A 9,330-nucleotide genomic window follows, 5' to 3' on the forward strand; every position below is an offset into this window, starting at 1 on the left:
GTAAATATCGGACTAAATTCAAATAAAATTTTATTTGAATTTAAGTAAATTTAAATAAATTTAAACAAAATTTGTACGAAAAAGATATATATTTTCTTATCGGCACCTACAGATAAAAAGGATATATCGGAAATATCAGGAGATTTCGACCTAAAAAGGAAACCATGATCGTGATCTCCATTGAAGGCAGAAGGAGAACAACATGCCGTACTTGTTGGAGAACCCGACCAAGTAGAGTTTCTTTGACCAGACGAAGGAGACGCGGCTGTCGGGCTCGACGGTGACGGTGATCTTGAACATGGCCATCGGCGCATCGCTGAGTTGCTGGCGCTTGAGGACGGGATGGTGCTAGATCCAGCGATCCGCGGCTGCGCTGACATGGAAGTCTAGGTCGGCTAGAAGCATCGCGTAGCTTTGGCCGCCATGGGAGCCACCATGCGATAGGTTGAAGTGCTCCTCTATGACGGTACTCGCCCTGCGCGCATTCATGAATTGATAAGCGACAGCGGCGGCCCTAGGGGAAGTGGAGGCCTGGGAGTCCGGGCAGAACAAGATATCCTCGGCGGCAGCGATAGAGGACTCCGACAGAGGCGACGACCATGATCCCAATGACAGCGGCTCCCTACGGGCGGCAGAAACCTTGGAATCCGTGGAATCCGATGAAGCGGAAGCGGGTCGTGTCGGCTCACGTCTGATCGGCTAGTGTTGTGGAAGCGGAAACCTTGGAACCTTGAAGAAGCTTCTGACTACCGCTCCTGTTCTAGCTCAGCCAGACATTGAAAAGCCGTTTTATGTTTATTATGATGCATCTGGCATTGGTATTGGGTGTGTACTGATGCAAGAAGGCTGAATTATTGCTTATGCTTCTAGACAACTCAAGCGTCATGAAGAACATTATCCTACTCATGACTTGGAGTTAGCAGCCATTGTTCACGCACTCAAGATCTGGCGTCATTATCTGTTGGGAAGTGCTTGTCATATCTATACTGATCACAAGATTTTGAAGTACATTTTTACCCAGTCTGAATTGAATTTGCGTCAGAGAATATAGTTAGAATTGATCAAAGATTATGATCTAGAAGTTCATTATCATCCGGGCAAAACGAATGTGGTTGCAGATGCTCTCAGTCGTAAGTCTCATTGCAATTGTCTTACAGTAAGGCCTTTTGATAGTACTTTGTGTCAGGAAATGGAAAAGTTAAATTTAGAGATCATTCAGCAAGGGACTTTAGCCAATATTACTGTGGAATCCACTATTCTGAGTTAGATTATTGCTGCTCAGAAAGAAAATAAAGGGATAGCTCATATCAGAGAAAGAGTTGTAACCGGAAAGGCTTCGTGTTTTCGGATTGATGATGAAGCAATTCTGTTGTTCAAGAATCGTCTGGTAGTACCAAAAGTTCCTGAGTTACGTTTCAGCAGATCCTCGATGAAGGTCACCTGTCCAGATTCTCTATACATCCAGGAAGCAATAGGATGTATCAAAATCTGAAGCAGAGATTCTGGTAGACTAAAATGAAGATAGGGATTGCTCGATACGTAGCTAAGTGTGATACTTGTCAACGTGTGAAAGCTGTCCATCTGAAACCTGCAGGACCACTGCAACCTTTACCTGTTCCCATCTTGGAAGTGTAATGATATTAGTATGGACTTTATTATGGATCTGCACAAGACAGTCTAAAGATTTTGATTTCATTTGGGCCATTGTTGATCGTCTTACCAACATAGAACATTTCGAATGCGGAAACCTTGGAATCCGATGACATCAGAAGGAGAAGCGGAGAGGCCAGGTGCAACATGTCGTAGTACGTTATGATGAAGGATTATATTGAGTGATTAACAGTTACTAGTTCCTATCGGGCACAAAGTAGGTCCAAGAGTTACAACGTATAAATAATGAGCTCAATCAGCTATGTATCACTTTGGATCAAACAGAAATTTCATCAGTGTTATAAAAATTTCAAAAGATGCAATCATATAGGCACACAAAGACATGTCAGCCAAACTTAGGGGAATAAAATGACAGTTAACAGTTAGGTCCAAGAGTTACAACTATAAACCATGAGCTCAGTCAGCTCTGTATCACTTTGGATCAAACAGAAACTTTGGTGTTATAAAAAACAACAGAAGCAATCCTATATGCACACAAAAGACATACGGTCTGTTCGCTGGTTGATTTCTGGTCTGATAAGCCCGGCTGGTGCTAATTTGTTGTGAGAGGAAAACACCGTTGGCTGGCTGATAAGCCCTGGCTGAAACCAACAAACGAACAGGCTGATAGTCTCAGGAGGGGCAGTTTCTATAAACATACTGTACTGACTCTATAATCGCATTCGCTGTGCCTTTCCCAAGGCTAGGATGCAAATCCACCATAAACTGATCCTTCTGTATCTTCAACAATCAGAACAGTATGTACATCTCCATTCCTATAAAACAAGATACATATCCAAGAATTACATATATTGTTATGAACCTTAGTACCTTAGTTCATATCAGAGAAAGGGAGGATAACTATTGCCAAGAGGAAGGTCGGGTAAAGTCGGTGTGAAGGGAGATTAGAATATTTGAAGGTAACTAGATTATTTGTTGTTCATTCCTTTTTTTCCTCTCTCAGCAGGATACAAGATATAAATAGAAGTTCCTGAGTCATACCTCCTCGATTCTCTCCGAGCCATTAACTTCTTACAGTACTCCCTAACCGGCAGCTTACTGCCATTGATTGCATGTAGCTGGCTGTGCATGTGCCTCTCTAGTTTTTAACCCCTAACTGGCAGCTTAACTGCCATTGATTACAACATGCACCTCCTGGATTATCGTTCTGGCTGCATCTTGAGCCCTGGGATGCCTTTGGTACTAGCGCCCCCACATCACATATATATAGTTCCAAAATTATTAATATAGAAACCATGGGCTGTGAGAGGGCAAGTATAAGGACTCTCATGAATCATGATAATAGGTTCTTAAACCGACAAGCTTGTGCGCATTATTAGCAATGAGAACTGGCACCAATGTGGCCACTATGCCGTCAAAGAAAATAACTGAAACCATGCCATGAGGGTGGAATTTTAATTTCATTATGCCATTTCCATATATAATAACATGCCATTATAATTATGAATAAGTTGAAGTTCCACTTCAGAAGATTTACAAAATTGAAATATAGTTTCATGACTGGACGCCAAGATAGATTCCAAATCAGACCTGGCAGTGCACGAGAGAGGTAAATGCAAGAGTAAATCTATCTATACTCTATACTAGTATAAAAGAGCGAAAGAATTGAAAAATACCTGTTATATAAAACTTCCTACCCACCCTATGTTTTAACCCTTAGATGTGATTTGATATCTTGATCTAAGGGATAATAAACGTCATTACCTCCTAACAAGTGGGCCACATCTTACAAAACATAAGATTTTTACGTTCCTGCCATACAATTCCATCGCCGGCGTTGTTTTTTTTTCATTGAGACAATTTTATACCCACACGTACCCACTCCCGAACGGTCACAGCGTCTTTCACAGAGACAAAATTCTACCTAAGACTAAATTCTACCCACCTGCGCCTCCTACGGCGTCACATTCGTCGGTTTCCCGCGGCACGGAGTCACGCACGCGAGATCAGAAAGTTCGTCGGGTTCCCGCGGCACATCGATCACGGCGTCATGTTCGTCAGTTTCCCGCGGCACAGAGTCACGCACAAGTGATCAGAAAGTCCACGTGCCGTGAACACGTGTCCAGCAGCAGCTTCATCTGCGGGTCTCCAGCGTCCGGCACTGCCTTCACGTCTATAGCTGCTGACCTGCCGTCACCTACAGCTCTCTGCCTGACACATCAGAAGCCAGAAGTTTGATTAATGCAGGTATACATTTTTTTATTTTTGTGTTGATATGATATGATAAAGATTGATTATGTTCTATTAAAGATTGATTAATATAATCTGTGTTGCGTGTTTATTAAAATTATTTTGAACTCTCTTTCAACTACATGTTTCTAAAAAGTAATAATCTACTCTTTTCCAACTTGCAAGTTGCAAATTATTTTGAACTCTCTTTCAACTACATGTTTCTAAAAAGTAATCTACTCTTTTCCAACTTGCAAGTTGCAACTAAACCTGAATTGCTTAAATGCATTTATCTTTAATTTTTTGTTTCACCATTGCTTTAAAATTCCTTGTCTGCAGTGCTCCATATTAATATAAACAAGACAACCTAAACCTTGTTATGCTTCGACCACAAGATAAGATGGTAATCTGACCACAAGACAAGATGGCAATGTTCAAGGTGATATGTTATTTGTTTTTTAAAAATCAGTCTTTGTGGATTTTTTATTTCAAAATCAAATAACATTTTCACATATTTGTTAGAGGATGGAGTCGGCTTGGAGAATAGAAATTCAATAGGATGTAAAAGGAAACGTGAAGTACAAGCTACTGATGTAATGACTTGTGATAAAGATGTTGAAAGACGGGCTAGAAGCCGAGAATATCAACATAACTATCGTGCACGGTTACGGGCTGAGGCTGTTGGTAAACAAAAAGAATACTCTGATCCTAGCATGATAATAGCGAAGCAACCAGGTTTGATTTAAACTTATGTTAATTATGTTACTACAATACTATTATATGTTATAAATGTGTAATAGAATTAATTGCAATATGAAACAGAACATACTGGTGTGCAGTCTAATGATAAAGAGGCAAAAAGACGGGTTAGAAATCAGGAATATCAACGTAACTATCGTGCAAAGTTAAGGGCTAAGGCCAGTGCTAATGAAGAATATCATCCTAATCCAAACACGATGATAGCAAACAACACAGGTTTGATTACAAATTTGAAATATTACTGCAGTACTATTAAATGTTATATATTTGAGGTAAAACACACTTAAATGTGAAACAGAACGTATTGGTGTGCAGTGTAATGATAAAGACGCAGACGCAGAAAGATGGGCTAAAATTCGGAAATATCACCGTAACTATCGTGCAAAGTTAAGTGCTAAGGTCGATGTTAACGAACAACGTCATCCGAATCAAGCATGCTGATTGCAAATAACACAGGTTTGATTACAGATTTTGTTACTGCAAGATTATTATTAAACTCATTGGTCTAATGTTAATAAAGTATTCAACTATTTATAATAATATATTATTGTGTTTAGGTACGATTGAAATTGTGAAACAAGATAATCTTGCATACAGCAACCAAAAACCTAATTGTGCCACTCGGTTAGCCTCTCGCACATTTTTTCTCAGACTTGTTAAACCAGAATGTTTATCTGGTCAAGCCAATGAAACGGAAAAAACCTTATAAAGAATAACACAGGGACAAATTGGAAGTAATGTCGTGAAGCCACAAAGAATAAAGGTAGGGAGTTTTAGATTTCAAATGAACAGACAATATGCAAGAGACAGAATGCACACCTTTCCAAATGTACCATGGTCACATAATTCCACCATGAGAAATCATGCGGTGCATCTTGTACAATGAATCAAATGTCTGGTTTCATATTGGATTTAGCGTGCCTGTCACAACCTGCAATAATACTGAATTATGAGAGCCTTGAAAAAAAATATGGACGTACATAACTCTGAGATTGGGAAAGATAATAACCCTTGTCTTCTTTTTAGTTTCTCACCTCTTTAAGTACAGGACCACAAATGGGTCAGCCTTGCCACCAATGTACATAGGTGGCAAATACTCTGTAGAGATGACCGTTACAGAAAGGACTCCTCAAATAATATCATTTTTCTCTGATTAACATCATATCCATTAGACTCGGTGTTGAGAACCTTCTCCAATGGAGTTAGTTGAATCTGATTACCAAAAGGATTAGGAACCCCTACCTGCTTAGCATAAGGGTAGTAGAGGTTCACCAGGTGAACCTAAGGAACAAGGAAACATGCAAAATCATTAACTTCACTGCAAGAAAAAAATTGAGTTCAGTATATACAGCTTGAAAGGCAGGTGTTGCATGTGTAGAAGCTGGCCACAGGAACCATAGATATTAAGAGATAAGTTTTGCAACTGTTACATGCTTGGGATACATGACATTATTAGCTACAAAGTTTTACTCTATTTACCCTCCATCCAACACAGATATATCAAAAAGTGGTGGTGGTGCTAGGTTCTGATTCTATAAGACATCCTATCCATACCTACATATACATGTTCTATGTATCTCTATAATCTACTAATTCTCGCAGCATAACTTCGCTTTCAGTTTGACTAGATTAGTGACCAAATACAAAAACTGAATATGGTAGGCATATTATTGCTAACAAAAAGAGATTAAAGGGGGAAATTGACATTTAAATGAAATTAACTGAACTTACTACGAAATAGAATGCGGCAAGGAGACGCAAGCTGCTGGAGCAACACTGGACTCGCCGAGTAGGAGCCGAAGGCGCCCTCGTCGCCTCACAGACGAGAAGGAGAGCATGCCCTGGCGGCCTTCGGACGGCGCAGCCAGCAATGGCAACCTGCCCGATGGCGTGGCCCTATACCGGCGGCCAGTAGGCAGCGTGGTCAGACCCGGCTCAGACCTGCCCCGGCGTCCTACAGGCGGATCCACCAGCTCCGGCGGACAACCCTAGGCGACGCGGCCAGACCCGGCGTAGCCCTGCCCCGGCTACCTGCGGGCAGATTCACCAGCTACGGCGGCCAGCCATATGGGCGACGCGGCCAGACCCAGTGAAGGAGCTCTGCCCGGCTCAACTTCTTCACCGGTGGCAAGAACTGGGACGCGCGGCCAGCCTCGGCGGTGGTGCTCTGCACAACAGGGTGGAGTACGGGCAGAAATGGAGGAGAGGAGGTGGAGAGAAATGGAGAAGACATTGAATTGGGATGCGCCGCTATAGAAAAATTAGAGGCTGACAGAAACAATTATGGACGCGACCCGTGTCTATGGGCTTTTGGTCCAATTAGAATAGGAAAATAAAATATATACAAATACAAAGTTGGTAAAAAAAAGCCGAATAAAAAAATCATTAATAAGAAAAAAAACATGATTGGCGGGTCTAATAATACCTTACCTAAACTTTATGAAATTCTACTCTAATACCCCAACATACGTACAATATAAAAATTAGTGACGGATTATAAATTATAAAAGTTTAAAAAACATAAAAAATCAATAGAAATAAAAACAAAAAATGTAAAAATAAAATTGTTGTTTTTTAAAAAAATATGGAAATAATATGATAAGATGATAAGGGCAAACAAACTAGAAAATGGCAAATAAAAACAACAAATATCTTCTAGACACGTGCGTGCCGCACATGCATGTTAACTAGTAGTAATTAATGCCTGCAAATTGAATAAAAATTCCAAAAAAGCAATAGATCATACATCTTGTTCAAACACAAAGCAATCCAAGCAATGCGCGCGTGCACTTCTTCCTTACTCCTTGTCCCCACCGATGGTCCTCCTAATGCCGTGTTTTTCAAATTCCACAGTATGATAGCTATCTGCACTTCTTTGATGACTCGAAGTCAACAGCTCGTGACGTTCCACTAGGAGATCAAGCGCTTCACACAGCCATTTATTAATTATTCCAGAAGGAACAATGCAAGAACTTTCAAGATTCATCGACGGCTCAACACTACAGCTCATGTCCTAGCCATCCAGGCATTCAATCATTCGAACACAACTAGTTTTCCAATGCAGATTACCTGTACTAATGCATCTCATGTAAATGGCTGTCCTTTGATGACGGCTTTGCAATCTGTATCGGGTGACTCATTCGCCCTCATTGCAGCACACTGCTGTTAATAAATTTGCTCTTTATAAAAAAAAAAAGTCTTGCCGGCCATTCCACTGACAGTCCTAATGCCGTGTTATCCATGCACAATGTGAATGTGCTCCAGATTCCATGACCGCGAGTCCACGGTCGTCGTCGTCAACCACGCTGCACTTGTTTTTTCTTAAGCAAAACTCATCTTTATTCAAAAGCATGAGATCAGTGATATCACTATCCACAAGAGAAGTTACTAATCGAAGTTTGGAAGGGGATCAGACCGGACACATGGCTTACTCAGGTTCATTCACAATACTATATCACTACAGTAGAACAGGCAATCACTATTAGATCATCACTGTCGGATATGCGATAGTGATTCAATGATGGGTCATAAGCCTAGGATCCGGAAAATATTGGGGGAAGTCATTTACCCAGCAGGGATCCACGTAACCACCCATTAATTGCTTCTCCACTGTTGGATCCACCACCACCGTTAGTTCTGGTTACGGCATCTTCAAGGGTTTCCAAAACATACTCTCAATCTTTTTTTTTTTGACAAGATTGGAAAAATTGATCTCCCTATCTCAACTCTTAGTCTTTGCGCACTTGGGGAAATCATCCAATCGCGCGGAAATATACGTGTGCGTATCATCGGCCAACCAGAGGTGGAATGATGTGAAAAATAATAAAGAGTGGAACAGGGTTGTTAATGCAAATATACAAGAGAGAAAGTATAAAAGTGGTTGGGGTGATTTAGAAATAGTATGGAATTCCTGATGCAAAATTGTCTTCTATATTTTAGGAACCCAATAAAAATGGCAACATATCATGTGCAAACCAATTAACCTGTGCAAACTTAGAAATTACCAATCAGGACCACTGGATGCTGATCCAATGAATGGGGTGAGGGGGCTTGAGCGCAAAAAAAGGATGGCGGGTGGGGGGCTTAAGCATAAAAAAATCTCACCTCTCACCCTATTCATTGGATCAGCCTCTAATGGTCCTGATTGGTACTTTTCAAGTTTGCATAGGTTAGTTGGTTTGCACCTGATACGTTGTCAATAAAAATACTCTCAACTTTGTTTAGGCACCGGAAAACTCATTGATGTACCAGAGTGCTTTTTTGAAACTATTGAAGATGCTCTTATAAAACATGCATCTGGACGCATCCCCTACTGGCCACTAGTAGTCCCACACAACTATCGCGCTGTACGGCTTGACTTGATCTTAGGCTGCCGATATGTTTATTATATGGTCAGTATTGTTAAGATTAAATAAATTGTGATCAATTAGTTAATCCTGTCAATAGCAATGGTTAATTATGGTTTACTGTAGAGACACCTTTAGATCCCGTAAAGACACCTTTTCATCAACAGACAACTGCACATTGGGCTTATATAAATATTTGTATACTGTTCATCAATCAATACACAGTCATTTTCATCCATCGTCATTTTTCCTTTCAACACGTTATCCGCGCGCTCACCACTGACGTTGAGAGGCAGAAAGGAAGGAAAGGGACTTCACTGGAGACTTCGCTGGCGTTGCAGTAACTCAAGGTAGAAGATGGCCAACCCCATACCTTCCACGAATG

Source organism: Miscanthus floridulus, chromosome 1 (assembly GCF_019320115.1).
Source record: "Miscanthus floridulus cultivar M001 chromosome 1, ASM1932011v1, whole genome shotgun sequence".
Lineage (NCBI taxonomy): Eukaryota > Viridiplantae > Streptophyta > Magnoliopsida > Poales > Poaceae > Miscanthus > Miscanthus floridulus.